We start from the raw sequence: 23,191 nt of genomic DNA, 5'->3' as shown, positions 1-23,191 counted from the left end.
AGCCTATTTAATTTGTATATTAAGTTGTGTATGTGTAATGTGTATCTGTGATCTTAATATTTAATAACAAAGAAAATAATGACAAATATTTTTATCTTTGCCCCTGTCTGCCATTTTTTTTTTTTTTTTTTTTTTTTTTGTTACCTAAGGTTTTGTTTTTAGAATATGGACATTAGATTGGCTGTAATGCTAAATCACAAAATAGTAAAACCAACATAAAAAGAATCGTGATAAAATCGTTAATCGTGATTTTCCTGAAAAAAATCGTGATATGATATTTTTGCCATATCGCCCACCCCTAATTTAAACAATAAATACCGTGTTGTGGCTCTTTAATGTGTCTGACAGATCGCTGTAGAGCCTCAGTTAAAGCTGCTAGTGACGATCATCTCTTCCTTCTAGTTAATTTATAGTATTAAATAAACATAAATGAACATCAGAAGGAATGTTGTTTTAACCGCGTAAAGACGTCAGTACACTCCACAGTGCCTAAAAGTTCAAATATTTTTGAACTCCGTTTTTCAAGTTCAAATCCTCCGACGTTAATCTACTAACTCTCCTGACTGCTTTGTCGGACGCAGATGGCGGATTATGATTGGTCAGATCGTCTGTCAATCAAACTCCCTGCGAAGTTTGAATCTTCATGATGATTTGTAATCAAGAGTTACCTAGCCTAATAAAACACAACATGCACAGATGTCTTGTTCTGAAAGGAAAACCTTGTGTTTTTAGCTCATGAAAAAGCAATAACACATGAACTGGACATGGGTGAGTTTGTAACAGATTTCTCTAAAATGAGTAGAAAGCTAATGTTGAAACTTATAGAGCTGGTAAGTCCCGCCCCTTCCGTAAAACCCCGCTTGACCTCTAGGTTGAAAAATCGTCAATGCAAGTGAATGGGAGAAAATAATTATTTTCTGGTCCCGTTTGAATTGTGCCATGAATGTGAACATATGTTGTCTGTGAATTTTTTATATAATCTTTCATGTTACGAGTTTGACAGTAGCCTATATGGTATGATTCTTTGGCTAGCAGTTGTGGAAAAGACATAACGAGAAAGACTATGTTGTGGTCTTATTGTCTGACCAGGTTCGGACCGTGGGTCTCTACATTAAGTTACTGAATGATACACACGGAGACAGGACTGTGGCGACTCGTGCTCTTTTTTAATGGCCGGAGACTTTCACTCCAACAATAACACAGGGAAGGCTAATCTGAGGCTGCGCACATGATGTGCTGCAGTCATAAACAGTCGAGCACCGAGTGCTCGATCAGATGTATCACATCCCCCTTTTCCGAGAACGTGATGTGTAACGTACACTTAATCACACCAACTTCATTAACATGAAACTACTGTGTCCAATACTAAATAATATATATATATATATCCTTGAAGACTAGAACTTACTTAGTATTCACAAATCACTTTACAATCTTTATGAGAACGCATCAGATAAACAAGTTTCTTAGGTTTAACTTTAACTCTAACCACAATAATACAATAGATTGCCAACACATGTCTGTATTCCTTTTTTTTTTTTTTTTTTTTTTTTTTTACAGACTAAGCAATCAGTCGCAGACCACGAACTAGTCTCTGAACCTGACAGGACGTCTCACTACTCTGCCTCTTCTGGTGACATACTCTGGTGAACTGTTCACACCCAAAGGAGACAAGACCTGTGGTGGTGGATCTTGGGGTAGCAGGGTAGTAGACTCATGTGTCTCAGAGTGGGTTACATCTGTATCTTCATCAGAGTCAGTGTCTCTAAACAGACATGGATGTATCTTTCTCAAATGTCTCCTATTCCTCCTTAAAGTCTTTCCTGCTGGAGTCAGCACGTTATACGAGCGTGGCTCCAGTCTCTGGCCTGTCACTATGGCTGGTTCCCAACCACGTCGTGTCTGCATGTGTACGGTGTTACCCGGATCTAAGGCAGGCAACGGCCTGGCATCACGGTCATGATATAGGCGCTGGCGAGTCTGCAGATCCTGAATCCGTCTTTGTATGTCTGGTGGAGTGGATGGCTTTAGCGAAGCGCTGGAACATGGAAGTGTGCTGCGCAGAGCCCTTCCCATCAACAGCTGTGCAGGTGTCATGTTCAGCCCTGTCACTGGTGTGTTCCTTAGTGACAACAGTACCAGATGTGGATCTGTGCCGGTATGGATCGCTTTCTTCAGAGCATGCTTTACTGTCTTTATGGTCCGTTCCGCGAGTCCGTTGGACTGTGGATAACCAGGGCTTGAGTGTGTTAGCTTGAAGTCCCAAGAGGCTGCAAATGACTTCATCTCGTAGCTAGCAAAAGGAACGTGATCACTCACCAGCTCTCTGGGAATTCCATGTCTAGCAAACACAGACTTCATTTTCTGGATTACTGTGAGAGCTGTTGAGTCAGGTATATTCAGCACTTCTGGATACTTGGTCAAATAGTCCACTAATAACAAGTAAGACTGACCGTTCATTTGAAAGATGTCGGCTCCAACTTTCATCCACGGGAGCTCAGGGACTTCATGGTTGATGAGAGGCTCCTTCTGCTGTTGTGGCTGAAATTGTTGGCACTGCCTACATTTCTCCACTGTCATCTCTATGTCACGCGACATGCCTGGCCAATAGAGGACTTTCCTTGCTTTTGCTTTTGTGCGCTGGACACCCTGGTGAGCCAGATGAAGTTTCTCTAAGATCTCTCTCCTGAAGCCTTGTGGTATGACAATTTTGTCTCCTACCATGATGATGTCGTTCTGGATGCTGATGTTGTGTCGCATTGGCCAGTAGCTGTGAAGACGTTTATCCAGGCCGCATCTCCTCGCAGGCCAGCCGTTCAGATGTTTCTCACACACAGCTTGCAATACACTGTCTGCAGTGGTGGCTGTTTTCAACTGGTTAAGCGTCTCCTCGCTCAATGAGTCTGTGGCCTCCATGGCGTACACAACTTTCTCATCGCAGGGATTTTCGTCCACGTTGTGACCGTCTCTGCTCATCGTAGCTCGTGACAGAGTGTCTGCAATATACATATTCTTGCCTGGAGTGTAAGTTATGTTCAGATCATATTTTTGCAGTTGCAGCAACATACCTTGTAGTCGTGCTGGTGCTTTGTTCAGCGGTTTTCTTACTATGGCCTCCAGAGGCTTGTGATCTGACTGCACGGTCACTGCTCTGCCAAAGACGTACTGGTGGAATCTCTTGGCTGCAAAGACTATGGCCAGCAGCTCCTTCTCTATTTGTGCATACCTCTTTTCAGTATCCGTGAGCGATCGTGAGGCATAGCAGAGAGGTTGTCCTTCCTGTAGCAGACATGCTCCAAGTCCGTCCTTTGATGAGTCTGCCTGTAGTGTAAGTGGTTTCCTGTGGTCGTAATACCTCAACACCGGTGCCTGTGTCAGAGCAGCTTTCAGGGCCTCCAAAGCTGCAGTGTGATGTGGACACCACTGCCACAATGTGTCCTTCTTAAGCAGCTGTCTGAGCGGTGCTGTCAGTGAGGCCTCATTTGGAACATACTGCGCCAAGAACTTGGTCATGCCCAACAGGCGTTGGAGGCTTTGTTTATCCTCAGGGGGCGGCATGTCAATGATTGCCTTGATCTTGTCATCATCAGCCCTCTGTCCTGCTGAGGTGATTATGTGTCCCATATATTTCACAGTGTCAACCTTGTATTGTATTTTGTCTTTGTTAAACTTCACATTTGCTGCCATTGCTCTCTCCATCACTTCATGAAGGATTTTGTCGTGTTCATGTTCTGAAGCTGCTGCTATTATCATGTCATCAGCGACAATATGCACACCTGGAATGTCACCAAAGGTCTCACAGTTCTTCTGCTGGAACACTTCGCTGGCTGACTTAATCCCGAAGGGAAGCCTGAGGAAGCGGTATCGGCCCCACGGTGTATTAAAGGTGCACAGTTTTGACGATGGCTCGTCCAGCTTAATTTGCCAGTATCCATCCTTTTCGTCCAGGATGGTGAAGATGGTTTTACCTGCAAGTTTGCTGCGCACATCTTCAGGTGTAGGGATGGAGAAATGCTGGCGTCTCACAGCTTCATTCAGGTTACAAGGATCCAAACACACCCTTAGTGAACCATTCTTTTTTTTCGTGGCAACGAGACTGTTCACCCATTCAGTCGGCTCTTTGACAGGCTTTATCACCTCCCTCTTCTCCAGATCATGCAGCGTTTGTTTCAGTGTGTCCATGATCGAAAGAGGTATGTTTCTACAACCATGAATCACAGGAGGAACAGATGAGTCAACATGTATGTGATGTACTCCAGGAAACTCACCCAGTCCTGTGAAGACCACTGCATATCTTTTAATCAGCTCCTCTTTGGTGGATGGAGGCTGTGGGGGCTTTGTTGTGAGTTCTTCAACCCTCTTAACCAGCTCCAACCTTGCACACGCTTCACCACCCAGAATCGCTTTGTCTGCCTGTGTTGTTACATGGAACTTTACAGTGGCACTGTGTCTGGAGGTTTTACACTGCAGGGAAGCAACACCGCATGAGGTCAGGCGGGCTCCACCAAAAGCGATTAACACAGTCTTTGTGGGTTGTAGTTGAATGGGACCTGGCAGTTGCTTGAAAATGGACATGGGCAGCACACTGGCATCTGCGCCTGTATCAAGTTTGAATTTTATTGCTACGCCTCTAATGCTGGCTGTTTCGACCCATTTGCTGTCATTTGTGTGGCTTGCTGTCTTTTGATCATTACTATTTATCATGCCAATATACAAGGAGTCCACTTCACTCTCTATGTTGTTTACTGCCTTACTCTTAAAGTTGTCACGTTTAATACTCACTGTGCGACATACTTTGGAGAAGTGATTATTTTTTCCACACTTGTGACACACCACTCCATAAGCTGGGCACTGACGAGGCTCATGCTGTCTCCCACATTTCAGGCAGCTTATTGTTGTTTGTTTTCTTGCATTATTGAACCTGCTGCTTGTTCGCTTGTGCCCCCTCGATTTTTCCACAGCGTCGACTTGAGTATCACACGTGATAGGGGTCATCTGCATTGCCTGTATTTGTGTCTTGGCGAGTTCTGTTGATCTGCATATGTCAATGGCTCTTTGAAGGGTTAAACCGTTTTCACGGAGCAGTCTTTCTTTCAGACGAGAATCATTAATGCTGAACACTAATTTATCCCTCAGCATATCATCTTCACTTCGGCCAAACTCACAGTCTTTACTTTTCTGACGCAGTTCTGTAATAAATCTGTCCACTGCGGTTCCTGATGACATCGCATGGGACCAGAACAGATGTCTTTCAAACACAACATTCTTCTGTGGGCTACAGTACTCTTTGAATGCCGTGAGAACATCTTCCATCGATTCCTTGTCGTCATCAGATGGAACAATATGAAGCGTGTTATACACTTCTAATGCTTCTTCACCTATAGTATGAAGCAGGATGGCTACTTTAACCTCCTCCTCTTTCTCAGACGCACCTGAAGCAGTCATGTACAGACGAAAGCGTTGTTCCCATCTGCGCCAGTTCTCAGCGATATTGCCGGTGAGTATCAGCTGCGACGGCGGCTTAAACTGCTCCATCCTTGCACTGTTAGCTGTCCGGTGTTAGCAGAATGCTAATCCTTTTCTGCTCTTTTTTTTGTTTGTTTTACACACAGCCCTTTGTTTACTCCGTAACTCCGTCTTCTGACACCATGTTGTGGTCTTATTGTCTGACCAGGTTCGGACCGTGGGTCTCTACATTAAGTTACTGAATGATACACACGGAGACAGGACTGTGGCGACTCGTGCTCTTTTTTAATGGCCGGAGACTTTCACTCCAACAATAACACAGGGAAGGCTAATCTGAGGCTGCGCACATGATGTGCTGCAGTCATAAACAGTCGAGCACCGAGTGCTCGATCAGATGTATCACAGACTACATGTCGCCTATGTGACGTCACCCCATAAAGTTGACTTACCCGTGGTTTTCGCCAACCTCAATGATTTTAGGTGTGTTCGACATCGGCTGCGGCTGGATGTAACCGATCGGCGAGAGTAGCCGTGTGCAGGCGGGGAGGAGCTGCAAACGGAGACGTGAAGTCGGACACTTTCTGGTTCCCGTGGTGACCGCTCACGTGGTATTTGCATACTTTACCACAGCTGAAGTGAAATAAATGCAATATTTGCCAAATAATAGATGTTTCAGAGACATTTTCATTCAATATTTTATGTACTGCTTCATACAGCGTCTGTTTGAACAAGAATAAAGTTCAACATAAGCTACTATCAATGAAGTGGAGTCTACGTTTTTTTAATCAGTTTTAATTTGATAAACATGACACAATATAACATCGCAACTACATGAAAAGAGTGTTCACTGTTATAATAAACTGATTTGAGAGCTTCAGAGGAACTAATGGTGTTCGAATAAACACGAAACACACGTGATCGTTGTCATGCAGTGAATCTGGCCAATCATGGAACAGCTGTGTCGTCATCAGAGCTCCTGCAGCCCAGTGCAGCCGCTCTTGAGAAGCTGCGCTGGCTGAGTTCTCCGGCTACTCTCGAATTGCTCTCGCGGTACTTTGATGGCACACGTCACAGTCACGTGGTGTCGGCGCTGTATCAAGTCGGACAAAATTTCTAACCGGCATGCACTGCTTTAAGTCAGCCGCCGATCGGTCTGCGCAGAGCTGCATGAAGTCGAACAAGCCTTTTGTCCTCTCCCTGAAAGAAGGCGGTGAAGTGCACCAAAGACACAGCCATGTTTAGCGGGATCCGTGAGCTAGTGTCCGTATGCGAGTGGTGGTGACGTTTCAAACGCGTCGAAAGCAGCGAAGAGTTGTAGTCCACAAAGTGCTCTCACACAAAGTCTAACCGTATCAAACTTCTACCCGCTAAATTGTAGCATTCTTCACACGAAAGATTATATAAAAAATTCACAGACAACATATGTACACATTCATGGCACAATTCAAACGGGACCAGAAAATAATTATTTTCTCCCATTCACTTGCATTGACGATTTTTCAACCTAGAGGTCCAGCGGGGTTAGCGGAGGGGGCGGGACTTACCAGCTCTATAGTGATGAAGTAGATATTTTTCAAGACCTGCCCCATTTTCCTCAAATCTAAAGTTACTAAACTGATACAAGATCTGTTGTGTGGTAAAAAAAATTTAATTATAATAATTCTAAATATAGGCTACATAATGTAAAAATAAAAATGTAAAAAATAACAATGGACAAAAATCTGTAATGTTATACTACATTAACAGACGTGAGAATAATTCTTAAGAAAAACAGCATTTCAGATAAAATTAACATTTTTAGTTTGTAACAGTTTTCTAAAATGAGCAAAAAGCTATGTTGTAAATGGTAGTGATGTAAATAGTTATTTTAAATGACCTGTCCCTTTTTATCAAATCTAAAAATCTAAAGTTACTTAATTGATATAGGATCTGTTAAGCGGTAATAAATAAATAAATAAATAAATATATATATATATATATATATATATATATATATATATATATATACACTGCTCAAAAAAATTAAAGGAACACTTTGAAAACGCATCAGATCTCAATGGGGAAAAATATCATGCTGGATATCTATACTAATATGGACTGGGTAATGTGTTATGAACGAAAGGATGCCACATCGTTTGATGGAAGTGAAAATGATCAACCTACAGAGGATTGAATTCAAAGACACCCCGGAAATCTAAGTGAAAAAATGATGCAGCAGGCTTGTCAATTTTGCTGAAATTTCATTGCAGCAACTCAAAATGGTACTCAGTAGTTTGTATGGCCCCCACGTGCTTGTATGCATGCCTGACAATGTCGGGGCATGCTCCTAATGAGACGACGGATGGTGTCCTGGGGTATTTCCTCCCAGATCTGGACCAGCGCATCACTGAGCTCCTGGACAGTCTGAGGTGCAACCAGGTGATGTCAGATGGACCGAAACACAATGTCCCAGAGGTGTTCTATTGGATGTAGGTCAGGTGAGCGTGGTGGCCCTTCAATGGTATCATTCCTTCATCCTCCAGGAACTGCCTGCATGCTCTCGCCACATGAGGCCGGGCATTGTTGTGCACCAGGAGGAACCCAGGACCCACTGCACCAGCATAGGGTCTGACAATGGATCCAAGGATTTCATCCCGATACCTAATGGCAGTCAGGGTGCCATTGTCTAGCCTGCAGAGGTCTGTGCGTCCCTCCATGGATATGCCTCCCCAGACCATCACTGACCCACCACCAAACCGGTCATGCTGAACGATGTTACAGGCAGCATAACATTCTCCACGGCTTCTCCAGACCCTTTCCTGTCTGTCACGTGCTCAGGGTGAACCTGCTCTCATTTGTGAAAACCACAGGGCACCAGTGGCGGACCTGCCAATTCTGGTGTTCAACGGGAAATGCCAATCGAGCTCCCTGGTGCTGGGCAGTGAGCACAGGGCCCACTAGAGGACGTCGGGCCCTCAGGCCACCCTCATGAAGTCTGTTTCTGATTGTTTGGTCAGAGACATTCACACCAGTGGCCTGCTGGAGGTCATTTTGTAGGGCTCTGGCAGTGCTCATCATGTTCCTCCTCGCACAAAGGAGCAGATACCGGTCCTGCTGATGGGTTAAGGACCTTCTACGGCCCTGTCCAGCTCTCCTAGAGTAGCTGTCTTTCTTCCTGGAATCTCCTCCATGCTCTTGAGACTGTGCTGGGAGACACAGCAAACCTTCTGGCAATGGCACGTATTGATGAGCCATCCTGAAGGAGCTGGACTGCCTGCGCAACCTCTGTAGGGTCCAGGTATCGCCTCATGCTACCAGTAGTGACACTGACTCTAGCTAAATGCAAAACTGGTGAAAAACAGTCCAAAAAGATGAGTAGGGAAAAAATGTCAGTGGCCTCCACCTGTAAAACCATTCCTGTTTTGGGGGTTGTTTCACTGTTGCCCATCTAGTGCACCTGCTGTTAATTTCATTAACACTAAAGCAGCTGAAACTGATTACCAACCCCCTCTGTTACTTAACTGACCAGATCAATATCCCAGGAGTTTAACTGACTTGATGCTATTCTCTGATTAAAAAGTGTTCCCTTTATTTTTTTGAGCAGTGTATATATATATATAGTACAAACGCAAAAAGAACCTGTTAAACATTTTTACATTTACATTACATTTTGTCATTTAGCAGACGCTTTTGTCCAAAGCGACTTACTAATTAGGACTAAATTAAGTGAGTCATCATGAAGAGGCAAAAAACAACGCAAGTGCTCAAAATACGAAGTTCAGGCATTGTTCAGAGTATAAGCCCGACAAGCGAGGATTTAAAGGAAATGGGAAATTATTATTATTATTATTATTTTTTTTATCTCTTTCTATATATAATATAGTGTTACTAAATAGTAAAAAAAAAAAAAAAAAAAAACTTAAAAAAATACACCGGGCCCACCTGGAACATCACTTGGCCCACCTTCCATCTCATATCTGGAGCCGGGCCTGTTTGTCCATCAAGATAATTTTCACAGATGAACACAACTTGTATGAATTTTGAATCCTAAATGCAGTCGCCAGAAGTAAAAAAGCTAAAGGTAGGCAATTAATGAACTACACCACGGTCCTACGACTTCAACGTCACCATCACTAAGCTTCCGGCAACTCTTTCAGTTATCTAAAAACATTTTCCCTGACAGTTTGAGTTAGAATTGTTTATAAGAGCACAACTATAAGCTTAACGAGGCTGTTTGGCGTGATGACGTTTAATGTCCCCGACAGCTTCTGTAGTCACATTTAGCCACTTAGCAACCGTCTTTTTCAAGACACTTAACAACTTTAATAAAATCATGAGTGGGGTAATACTGATGTATTTTATGTTGTAGAATAAAATGTGAAATTGTTTAGTCAAGATCCTTATTTCAGAGCCCTTTAACCAAAAACCTATTAAAAAAAAACATTGACTTAGGGACGATGACTGATGTGATACCTGCACCACTCTTTACAGTTCTACCATTATATTTAGTGTTAAAAAATACCTGACTCAAAATTTTGTGCTGTCTGTTTTTCTCACAACGATAAATTGCAGTTTAAGTATACTAATTTAACTAAAAACTCATTGTTTATATCAGCGAGCAAGTGACTTGCGACAACACTCATGTAAATGAAGATGAGTTTTAGTTTGGTTGGTAATGTGTTTGCAATCTGCCTGTTTCTTTTTGCGAGACACACCGCCATTATGCCATCACACCGAAAAAAAGACTTGTACTCTTGAAAAACGAACAAGTACAAAGAATTGAGTAATGAGCATGTTAAAACGTTTTTTTACGGGTTTTTTGGGGGGGGGTTGGGCTGGGGGTTGTGGAGGGTGGGCACCGTTAGAAACCTAAATTGGCGGCTATGGGAAGGGTTACAGTACATACTGATTTTTTTTTTTTTTTTTTTTTAAGCATGAAAGAAATGGTTGCCAAATTGCTTAAATTGATCTGTATTGCCAAGTTTTGTATATCTATTTTTATTCTATTTGAATAAACTGCAAAACTGCAGGGGGTCTGCACAACCAATGAAATTAGCTGAGTAAATACAACTTGAGAGGGTTTTCATGTCCAATTTTCAACTAAATGAAACACGTTACTGTAACTCCCAGTTAACGGAAACTGTCTGAGGCTAATTTGAATGGGAAAGCTGATGTTGGAAGAGCTCATGCGGTGGAGTTATTTGAAAAAAACTCACAAATTTATCACCAAACCCAATTTTTTAAATAAATAGTCCCATTCAAAAAAGTCGAAAGCATTCTCATCGAGAGAGATCAGGGCCTCTGGCACAAATAAAGCCAGATGAGGTGTAACTTGTTAGGGATTCTTCAAACACTGAGAGAAGCAGTGTGGAAAGCTGAGGAGAAAAAAAACCTCTGCAGGGATTTTCTGCTCTGTATCTGTGTAATGGCTTTCAGGATTTTAGATGGACTAATAGGATCATCAAATTTGGCTTTTGATTCACTATTGATTTGTGGGATGTTGAGATTTAAAAAATAAATAAATAAATTGTCAACCAGATTAGAAAATTTAAAGGAGTTTGACTGGTACAAAGAAGAGTAAAAAAATAATTGATTGAATAATTTAAGTCTAAGTTGAAATGCAAGTGCTTTTCCTGGCTTATATCATCACCAAACTTATAGAAACGGTGTCATGATTTAAGTAAGCTGCTTAGTATAGCTAGTAGAAAGAAGATAAATTCAAATTTACAAAAAAAAGCCTTTTCTTTATATAATGGAGTTGGATGTTGTACATATTTCTGGTCCAATTTAACAATCTGTTCATAGTTCACAGAGCTTTTTATTACGCAACTTCTTGATTTAAGCAGAACGAGAAATTATTTTCCATGCAAATAAGATTTGAGCGTTTCCAAAAGATTAGATACAGAAATCCCTTCCGTAAAGTTGTTCTCAAGAAAAGTGGAGATCTTTTAAAAAAAGAAGGGAAAAAAAGAAAAAAAATTAATTCTGATAAGTGTAACACATTCATTCTCCAAACACGAGAAGACATACAACAACCAGAGAGGGCTTTTTTTTATCAAATTAATCCTGCTTTGGTGAGCAGACCTTTCAAAAACATTAAAAAATCGTACTGATCCCAAACTGTTGAATGGTAGTGTACATAGTCTGTTTTCAGAAGTAATGTTGTGATTCTTTTTTCTTTTTTTTCTTTTTTGGTGAAAGCAGTCACTGTTAAACTCTATAAATGTAGACATTTATATAGCTACTTGAACTATGATTAAATTTAAAATTAAAATGTTACAACATAAATTATGGAAGTTCCTTACATGTGTGCGTAAACTTTTCACTGCTTTGTCTTTAAGCCACGTGAATTCTCTACCTGCGCTCTTAACACCAGTAAGGACGTCGATAACTGGCTCAGGCATTTTGAAGTCAGTGCACCATTGATCTTTCAAACTGTCATGGTGTCCAGAGACCCAGTGAGTACCAACCCAATAGCAATGTCATACCTTCCTTTTTTTCTGACAATATTATTTTGAATCTTTGCTAAATATTTCATATTAACTAAAGTTTGTTGTACCCAATTTAATTTCTGTTGTGCACAATTCACAGGGTCTTGACCTGAGAGTGGAGCATACCCATGGCTTCAGTCACCATGGTGAGGGGGGCCATTACTACACAGATACCACTCCAAACACAGTAGTGTACCTAGGATACTTCCTCCCTGCTGAGCTCCTATACCGAATCGACCGACCCACAGAGACACACAATGTTGGCCGAGATTAAACTGTTGACAGTTTTTTTATGCTGTAAAAGCATTTAAAATGCAAATAATTAATTTGCTTTGTTACTCAGACCACTTTATATTGATGAATAATAAAATAAATATAATAAGTCTTGAAATTATAATTGAGAGGATTGACCACAATTCACAATCCAGTCAATCTATGAATCAATCTCTACATTTTGTACTTGCTATTCAAGCCATTTCAATTAGCTAAATTTTTACATTAATTTCAGAGGGAAATTAGCCTATTAGAATATTCCTAAAAGTGAATTTTGACACTTTTTGGTAATGACAGACTTGCAACACTGGGCATACTCGCATTAGACACAGTTGCCTTGTACTGTACCCAAGCACGATTTAAAATTCCTGTTCTCAATAAAGTTAGAACCCGACGGTGTATTCCAGAAAGCAGGTTGTGCAACAAAACCGGGTAAATTTGCACATAAGCACAGGTCTAATTTCCTATGGGGACAGGGGGGACATGTCTCTCTCGAGGTCTCTTTCGTGCTTGAACTAACAATAACACACACATTAATGCCAAAATGTCCGTTTTGTTGAGTATCCTCACAAGAAGAGTCTTAAATGAGTTAAATAAAATCTTAAATGTAAGTAAAGAGTAGTGAGAGAATGAGACACGAGAGATCCTGTCAGCGGCAGATCTTTAAGTGACAGCAGCCACTAATTCGTCTGTAAAGATAACCAAAGGGAATAGAGAAAAAACTGATCTTGACTAAAGAATGCTTGTAGCTTTAATAAGCATTAATCTTTATTTCATTTGTAATTTATGTAGTGCAGACTGTTTTATAACCTTATTCAATTTCTGTATATTTCATACCTGTTAGACAGGAAAGGCACCGGTAAATATGACATTTATTATGGGTTTATGTGAGGACTGTTTTAAGTTCACTTAAATTAAAAGTTGTTATATTTTTTGAAGCCTAATAAATGTTTAAAATTTGGGGGGGGAAATCATTTTCATCGAGACATCAGTAGCTCTGTTAATATCAGTGATAATGGCCTTCATTCATAAAAAGATGCTATTAAACAATTATTTAAAATATACTGTCTTTATGTTGTTTCTACATTACAGTGGAAATTGACTCTCACATTATTTAAATTTTATTTAGACAAAACACATTAATGGCTAACATTTTTGACTTTGTAAAGTCTTGGCGATCGACCCCTATTAAACAATAAAGAAAGTAAGACATATTTTTCTTATACATAGTTTAGTAGCCTACTATTCTTTTTGGTAGAATTTACCATTATAATCAAATTGTTTCCTGGATTTTGTATCACCATAGTCCCTAAATGTATGTAAATGCAGGAAATGGGATTCAAATCGAAAACATTTTCTCCCATTTTCTCCATCCCTAAAGAAAACAAACAGGATGCATTTTCTGCCGTCTTGGTCTCCATGAACTGGAGCAGACATGAACCAAAACTCTGTAGGCTACTTGCCTCAGTCACGATAAGAATAATGTCTATAGAAAGCTTGAGGGAACAAATATTCTCTGATTATGTAATCCAAATGAAACCAATGAGAGGTACAGAAGTAATCTGCTCAAATTTATATGTTTATTATGTGTATGAGTACTTCTCAATGAGGAAAGGAAAGGGCATTAGAGTGAAAATCTTGCTCTATTTAAATGTAAATCGCTCTGAATTAACGTAGAAATGGATTAAAAAATTATTTGTCAAAATGTTCCGATATTGTTTCATTAAAGTTTATAATTATTCTATAAAAGATACTTTAACAGCTGCAATATAAGAAAAAACATCCCCCCTCTGCTTTTTTCACATAATACTACAGTATGCACAATATGCATATGGTTCACAACAAGGTCCATAATATGCATTTAGAAAGTAAATAGTATGGAATTTCATTTTGTGCTCATCATGTGACTTTAAGTATAACTTCCATACCAAAGATAATGTTAAGACTTGCAGGCCTTGTTTCAAAGACAGATGTAAGGGTTCTTCTATAAAATCTTCAGGAGACATTCATAGTCAACAAAGTGTAATTTTATTGACTGCAACACTTAAAGATTGTATCAGTGATTTCAGGCCCAAAAAACCAATGATCACATTCATCTAATCTTTCCTAACGATCTGCTAGCTGCCCGCCCCATAAGCATGCCGTCAAAAAAACGCGTCTCTGTAGGCAGCCTAGGCTCTGAGATCTGCACACAAAAACAATTGGTTTCACCAACCACTCAAAACCAAAACAAATAGTGTTCCAACCAATCACCGACAGGGGGAGGGTGTTGTGAGGTTTTGTGCTCGTGCACGGCTGCATGCGAAGTCGGAGCTGAAGAAGAAGCTGGCTCAAAACCTTACAACACCCTCCCCCTGTCGGTGATTGGTTGGAACACTATTTGTTTTGGTTTTGAGTGGTTGGTGCAATTGTTTTTGTGTGCAGATCTCAGCGCCTAGGCTGCCTACATAGACGCGGTTTTTTGACGGCATGCTTATGGGGCGGGCAGCTAGCAGTTAGGAAAGATTAGATGAATGTGATAAAAAAAAAATTGGGGCCTGAAATCACTGATACATCCTTTAAGTACTGATCAAACATTGTGCAGAAAAAAAAAAAACACTGACTATAAATGGGAAATCATTCTGAGTTCTGGGTCTTAGATGTTTCTCAGGGATCCCTCACCAGAGCTAACCCAGCCACAGAAAATGAAGCCTTTAACAAACCAGACCAACCCATTTTTATAATTACAGGGGTCTCATAAATATTCTAATTCCATTAGGCTACATCAAACTTAAAGGGGGAAATATATATATTTATTTATATTCACATAAACTCAAATAAACATAAAATCACATTTACCATAAAGCAATAATGAAAATACACTTAAACATACACACACAAAAAATATCCTTTAAACACATTCGAATTAACACACGACCCCAACACATACTGTCCCTAAAACTACATTTCCCATAATTCCCAACTGAATATATAAAGGACACCAGGAAAAGCCACCCCCTTTTAATTCCAAAATTGTTCCATGCTGCAGTCATGGATCCCGGCGGAACCACAGGTAAGATGTACACATTCAAACAAAATTAAATAAAATGTCAAACCCATTATCTATGTTGTGGTTTCATTTACTCAGCACTCTAGAACTGAATAATTATTGGCTTTGTCGCTCTTTTATGTTTAACGCGCGCTAAAGAGACAAAGTAGCACTTCCATTTCCAATGTTTAGGTAAATAATATTTAAAGAAACAAAATAATTACATAGAAATGTATAAATAAACAGACAAAAAAAACACATTAATCCCTCAGAGCAAACGAAATATCAATTTCTCTTACAAAAAAATAAAATAAAGAGAAAACTAGAACCATTCAAATTAAATGTTTATTCAGTGTGGCCTTAGCAATCAACAGGTCTTTACAAACGATTACATTACTTTAAATGAGTCCACCCAAGATTACAGTTATAAACATGAACCTCGTCTGAAACGCAAAGGAGGAGGTGTTGCTGTAATTTATAGTAATATTTTCAAAACCACTAATAAATCTAGTTTTAAATATAATTCTTTTGAAGTGTTGGTGCTTAATGTAAAAATATATAGTGTAAACGATAAATCACGTTTGAGATTTGTGCTGGCTACTGTATACAGGCCACCAGGGCACCATACAGACTTTATCAAAGAATTTGCGGACTTTCTATCAGAATTAGTATTGGCTGCAGATAAAGTACTAATTGTTGGTGATTTTAATATACATGTAGATAACGAAAAAAATGCATTGGGATTGGCATTTAAAGACATTGTAAACTCAATTGGAGTTAGACAACACGTGTCAGGACCTACTCATTGTCGTAATCATACTCTAGATCTAATATTGTCACATGGAATAGATGTTGATGCCGTTGAAATACTGCAGCAGAGCGATGACATCTCAGATCATCTAGTCTCATGTAAATTACATTTAGCGAAGGCTGCAAAGCCGACTCCGTGTTACAAATATGTTAGACCTATCACTTCTGCCACTAAAACTTGCTTTATCAATAATCTTCCTGATCAGTTTCATCATCTCAGCATCCCAGATAGCTTAGAAGAACTTGATATTGCATCAGAAACTTTTAACTCTCTTTTCCAGCACTTTAGACACAGTTGCTCCGTTGCGCTTAAAGAAGATTAAAGAAAATAGTCAAACGCTGTGGTACAACGAGCACACTCAGGCCCTTAAGAGAGCAGCCAGAAAAATGGAGCACAACTGGAAGAAAACAAAACTAGAGGTATTTCGCGTTTCATGGAAGGAGAGCTCGATTGCATACAGAGAGGCTTTAAAAGCTTCTAGATCTGCTTATTTTTCAACCCTATTAGAAGAAAATAAACATAATCCTAGGTATTTATTTGAGTGGCTAAATTAACGAAAAAGAAAGCTTCAAGCCCAGAAATTTCCAAGCAACACAGCAGTAATGACTTTATGAACTTCTTCACTTATAAGATTGATAATGTCAGGGACAAAATTATAACTATGCAACCGTCTACTCGCATCAGGGAGAGCATTGTAGTCTCCCTGAGGAAAAATTCGATTCATTTATTGCTATAGGAGAGGAAGAATTTTGCAAACTCGTTAATTCATCTAAATCTACAACATGTATGTTAGACCCTATACCGACTAAGCTACTGAAAGAGATGCTTCCAGATGTCATAGATCCTTTTCTTAATATCATTAATTCGTCTTTGTCTCTAGGATAAGTACCAAAAACCTTTAAGCTGGCTATGATTAAACCGCTTGTTAAAAAAACGCAACTTGATCCTACAGAATTAGTCAATTACAGGCCGATCTCGAATCTACCCTTTCTGTCAAATATACTAGAAAAGGCAGTATCTTCACAACTATGTTCCTTTTTAGAAAAAATGATATGTGTGAGGATTTTCAGTCAGGATTTAGACCGTACCATAGTACCGAGACTGCTCTCATTAGAGTCACAAATGATTTGCTCTTATCATCCGATCGTGGTTGTATCTCTCTATTGGTGTTACTTGATCTTAGTGCTGCATTTGACACTATTGACCACAACATTCTTTTAAATAGACTCAAACATTATGTTGGCTTTAGTGGAATTGCACTAGCATGGTTTAAATCATACTTATCTGACCGTTATCAGTTTGTAGCAGTAAATGAAGAGATGTCTTATCGATCACAAGTTCAGTATGGAGTACCACAAGGCTCAGTACTAGGACCGCTAGTGTTCACTCTGTACATGCTACCATTAGGAGATATCATTAGGAAACATGGAATTAGCTTTCACTGTTATGCCGACGATACTCAGCTCTATATTTCTTCAAAACCTAACGAAACTTACCAATTCACAAAATTAACGGAATGCATAGCTGATATAAAAAACTGGATGACTAGTATTTCCTACTACTAAATTCTGAAAAAACAGAGATTCTAATTATTGGACAAAAAACTTCCACACGTAATAACCTAGAATACTGTCTAACACTTGATGGCTGCTCTGTTAAGTACTCGTCGTCGGTTAGGAGCCTGGGTGTGCTCTTTGATACCAATCTTTCATTTGAAAGTCACGTGTCTAGTATCTGTAAAACCGCATTTTTCCCATCTTAAAAATATATCTAAATTACGCCATATGCTCTCATTGACAAATGCGGAACAATTAGTTCATGCGTTCATGACCTCAAGGCTAGATTATTGTAATGCTCTACTGGGTGGTTGCCCTGCATGCTTAATAAACAAACTACAGCTAGTTCAAAACGCAGCAGCTCGAGTTTGTAATGGAAAATTTTGATTTTCATTGATTTACAGTGTTGATTTTCATTATTTTCATTATTAAGACATTGAAATGATCTTTACTGGACTGTACGTAGTCTGCCAACATATGACTAATGTGTGTGTGTTTTTAAACACTGGGAAACAGGTGAGACATCAGGAGGAGGCAGATTGAAAAGGGGCTCTGACCCCTAGGGTCAGAGGCCGTCCAATTTAGAACTTGTGAGTTTGTAAGAATAAACTCAGCAGGATTAGATGACTAGCAGAGAAACCTTCCCTTGTTTAGATAAGGGCCTGTAAGCAGGAGACCTTGAAAGCAGTATAAAGTCTCCTCTGCCCTCCCTCTCGTCGTCGCACTTGTTCCACAGACTGTACTTGTGACTTTTGTGTGGCAACTGGGCCTTCTTGCAAGAATAAAATACTTTTAATGATCATTTGAATTTCAGAGTGTCTCTTACGCAGTGATGATTGTTTAATGAGAATTTTTGCCACAACAAGTTCTTACCAGAACCAGGAAGTATGACCATATTAGCCCCGTTCTGTCAACACTGCATTGGCTCCCTATTAAACATCATATAAATTTTAAAATATTGCTGATTACTTACAAAGCACTAAATGGTTTAGCTCCGCAGTACTTGAGCAAGCTCTTAACGCATTATAGTCCTTCACGTCTATTGCGATCTCAAAATTCCGGCCAGTTAATAATACCTAGAATATCAAAATCGACTGCTGGCGGTAGATCCTTCTCCTATTTAGCACCAAAACTTTGGAACAGTCTTCCTACCATTGTCCGGGAAGCAGACACACTCTGTCAGTTCAAAGCTAGATTAAAGACACATCTCTTTGACCTAGCATTCACATAATACATTATAGACTTCTATAATTCAATGTTAGGCTGCATAGATTAGGTCAGCCGGAACTGGGAACACTTCCCATAAATAAAAGCGTTGTCGGGATAATTTCGGTTTTGCGTATCTAACCCGAAGTGCTAAAATTCTGCATCAAAATGTTAAGGCCAGACAAGTAGTTTAAGGCTTGGTTTGTAGGGAATTACAAACCTGCGCAAATATATTCAAATGCGCATAACTATAGAATTAATTCTTGATGCGCACGTGAGCGCCATCAGCGTTTCTCACAGGTTCACATTTAAAGTCTGTGTACACTCAAAAAAATGAATTTTCAGTTTTGTTCACTTTACCTGAACAATTCATGTTGAATTAATGCCATTTTGGCTATTTTTCATTTCAACATGATTGTGTCATGTTAAACTGACTTAAAACTGTCACTCGTTGGTTTAACATAAAGTTTTCATTTTAAAAGTACATGTTTCAATCACTTAGCTCAGTCGAACTGTTGACTGAATTAAAAAAATATATATAATAACTTACATAACATTTATAATTTATTTTAAATATTTTTGTTTATTAATTTATAGCTTGATTATAATTATAGAAGTGCAATTAAATGGTTATTGGTGTTTTTAGGTTTGTTATTTGTCTTAAATTGCTGTTAAATCAGACTGATACAAAGAATGTTTAGTAAAAGTCAATCACACATATAAAATGTGTGTTTTTATAAAGTCAGCCGGACTGAATGTCAAAACAGCCTGAAAACAAACCACATTCTCAACCTAAAGGAAGCGGAAATTTGTTGTGACGCAATTTGCATATCCTGGCGGCAACATTCAAATACGTTAATGCTGCGCATGTCTCAAATAGATCGCCACGCCATTAACTGGAATATAAGCTTAAAACAAACAGGTACGTGTTCATCCATTTCCATCACTGTTATTAGAAACAATATTATCAAACTGTATGATGTCGGTTGATACTAATGTGTTATTATTTATGACAGAATGCACGATTGTAAGCCTAAATGAGATGGCCGCTCCATAAACTGTATTAAACAGCACACGAACAGGTATCTGTTAACTTAACTCATCTATCCATTTGCATCAGTGTTATTAGAAAAAATATTAGCCTACTGTTTTATTATATTGGTTGAACGTTATGTATTTATGGCCTGATTGCACTATTTTAAGCCTAGATGACCGCGCCATCAACTGAATTAAACGGCAAACAAACAGGTAAGTTAACTTTTTCGTCCATTTGCATCAGTCTGATTAGAAACAATTTTAACAACTGATTTATTATGTCGACTGATACGGATGAATTTATGACAGAATCCACGATTTTATGCCTGAAAGAGATCACCACGCCATTAACAGAATTAAACATCAAACGAAAAGGTATGTGTTTAAGTTTGCACATGTTTTTTAGTTTAATCATCTTTGCACTGTTCATTTTCATGGCATCGATCAAAGATATTATAACAATGTTGTGTTGTGTGGTTGATGGTTCAGTGCATTTTTTAAAGCATTAATGACAATTATTATTGGTTACTGAATATTGTTAATAATAATATCAATAATGGGTATTTGCGCCTTTGGTTGCTAGAATGGTATGTATGGCTAATAATTTTTAGTTATTCATATTTGTGTCTTTCAGAACCACACACATTTAAAAGTTTTATAAACTAATAGAAATACTGACTGTAACCAGTACGGTACAGTTTTTTTTTTTTTTTTTTTTTTTTTTATGGTCTCATTTTACAACTCCCATAGAGAAAACCATGAATTTGACCATTTTTTAATCTGTTCAGCTATCTGTTAAATATAAGGATAAGACAGTCGTTGAAAGTTGTCTTATGAATCATAAAAATAAACTCAATAAATGTTGCTTAATTGTGTTATATTACCATAATTTTGTGTTTTGCCTTCAAGTGCAAAAATGGCATTGATGTCATTAGAACTACGATCCTGACATGTCTACTATCTCAAAGGAAGAGTCAGCTGATGATTTGAAGACACACAAGGTAGGACACATGTCAGGACTACATTATATTTACTTGGGAATACTTTATCCTTTTAGCATAAATCATTATGTCATTAGAATAAATGTATGACTTGGATAGTGCACCTAAAAATGTAATTAAAATTGTCATGATTTACTCCCCCCTCATGTTCCAAAACCATAATTTTGTTCATCTTAAGAAAAATAAATAAATAATATATTTCATACTTTGTCATATTTTATCCATTGGAAGGCTTGTATAAAACTGCTTTATTCATATGGATTAGCTATATCTTTATGTACTTATTGAAGCTAAATATTGATTGTCTATTATAGACTTTTGATGGATGGTCCATGACATAAAAAAAAAAAAAAAAAAAAAAAAAAAATTAATAATAATAATTTGTTCCAAAGCTGAACAAGATTCTTATGTTTGGTATGATGTGATAGTGAGTAAATGATGACAGAATTTTCATTTTGGGGTGAACTATCCCTTTTAAAGGAGAACTCCGGTCAGCTTTAACATTGAGCTCATTTTTTTGTAAATTTGGAGTGCTGTCAATACAGAGAACAACGACAAAAATTGATGTTGCTTACATGTTATCCTCTTTTTAAAATTTGCACCCTGTTGACTTCAATAGGGCAAGTGCTAAACCTGCTTTTAGCCTCTTAACATCCTTGATGTGTCACTACAAGTGCACAGCCAATGTGAGTGATTCCTTCAGTGTGAACACAGTGAATCTGACTGCAGTAGATGTGAAAGATATGAATAAAAATGATGTTATTTCAGCCAGCGCTCATACCTGTATTTACATCCTGTTTTCGGTCGAAGTCCATAATCAATTGTCGAGTTCACACGCATTGGTTTAGTTACCTATGATCACGCGCGTGAACTCGACTATGGACTTCGACCGAAAACAGGATGTAAATACAGGTATGAGCGCTGGCTGAAATAACATCATTTTTATTCATATCTTTCACATCTACTGCAGTCAGATTCACCCGTGTTCACTCTGAAGGAATCACTCACATTGGCTGTGCACTTGTAGTGACGCATCAAGGATGTTAAGAGGCTAAAAGCAGGTTTAGCACTTGCCTTATTGAAGTCAACAGGGTGCAAATTTTAAAAAGAGGATAACATGTAGGCAACACCAATTTTTGTCGTTGTTCTCTGTATTGACAGCACTCCAAATTTACAAAAAAATGAGCTCAATGTTAAAATTGACCGGAGTTCTCCTTTAAGTACCACTTTACTTTCTACTTAGTAATAAAGAACCGACTGATGCCAAATTACATTTTATTAATGATTTTTTTTTTTATGCTCTAGAACAGGGGTGCCCAACCCTGCTCCTGCCGATCGACTGTCCTGCACAGTTTATCTCCAACCCTAATCAAACACACCTGAAGCAACCAATTAACATCTTCAGGATCGCTTGAAAATTAAAGGCAGGTGTGTTTGATTAGGGTTGGAGATGAACTGTGCAGGACAGTCGATCGGCAGGAGCAGGGTTGGGCACCCCTGCTCTAGAACATTCAACCGATAAACCCCTGACATTTTTTCCCAATAAAATCCTTCTGACAAACTGGAAGACGTGTTGTGAAAAGTACTACAGGGTTTTAAATGGGCACAAACCCTACTGAATAAACACTACTCTGATCCTTCACGCCTTTATTTTAATTTATGAAAATTTAAATGTCTGCCCTCACAAGGGTCGTTTTTATGGTATGTGGTGACATACACTAACACTTTCTTTTTTTTCTTTCAATGCATTTAGAAAAAGGAGTTTGACCAGGTGCAGCAGTCACCATCAGTGCTGGTGAGGAGGAACGTTGTCTTTAAACTCACTGGATGTTTTGATTGAAGATGAGGTGGTGATGTCTACCAAGTCTTGGTCAGTGCACTGCTGCTGTTTTTTGCACTTATTTATGCCCTTATTTAGAGAACACTAACTTCTCAAAGTTTATTCATAAAGTGCTGTTGAATCTATAGGAAACATTTTACTTAAAAATGGTCCAGTCTGTTTCAGTTATTTTATTAGTATAATATTATTTTATATTTACACATTTTAAACAAGCATATTTCCTTGTTTGTGCAGTTTTCACTTATTTGGTGAAAAAGTCTGATAATATTGTTTTAATGTTTTTTTTTGTTTGTTTTTTTTACTATAAAGCCCACTGATTTTGTTTTATGCCTGAGAATGTTTTGTGAAGTAAATGTTTTATCTCAATAAATACTAAATAAGAATATCCTCCTGGTCTGTCGTAATTGCTTTGTACCAGTGTTCTTTGATAAAAAAAATGTAAGCAAGATGAGAAAATAGGGAGACTTGTTAATGTTTAATATTCTATTATGTTGGTATTTTAAAC

General features: G+C 38.6%; 1 long non-coding RNA gene across 1 annotated transcript; it reads left to right on the top strand.

Annotated features, from left to right (window-relative positions):
* The first annotated feature begins 20,012 nt into the window (after positions 1 to 20,012).
* Positions 20,013 to 22,786, top strand: LOC307159064. Its single transcript, XR_013821335.1, has 4 exons — positions 20,013 to 20,058; positions 20,155 to 20,220; positions 20,755 to 20,846; positions 22,600 to 22,786. It is a non-coding gene; the product is annotated as an uncharacterized lncRNA (long non-coding RNA).
* The last annotated feature ends 405 nt before the right edge of the window (positions 22,787 to 23,191 follow it).

The sequence above is a fragment of the Squalius cephalus genome (genome assembly GCF_949319135.1).
Source record: "Squalius cephalus genome assembly, chromosome: 5".
Taxonomy (NCBI): domain Eukaryota; kingdom Metazoa; phylum Chordata; class Actinopteri; order Cypriniformes; family Leuciscidae; genus Squalius; species Squalius cephalus.
Note: the sequence above shows the minus strand (reverse complement) of the source record. Positions and strands in the feature narration are given on the sequence as shown.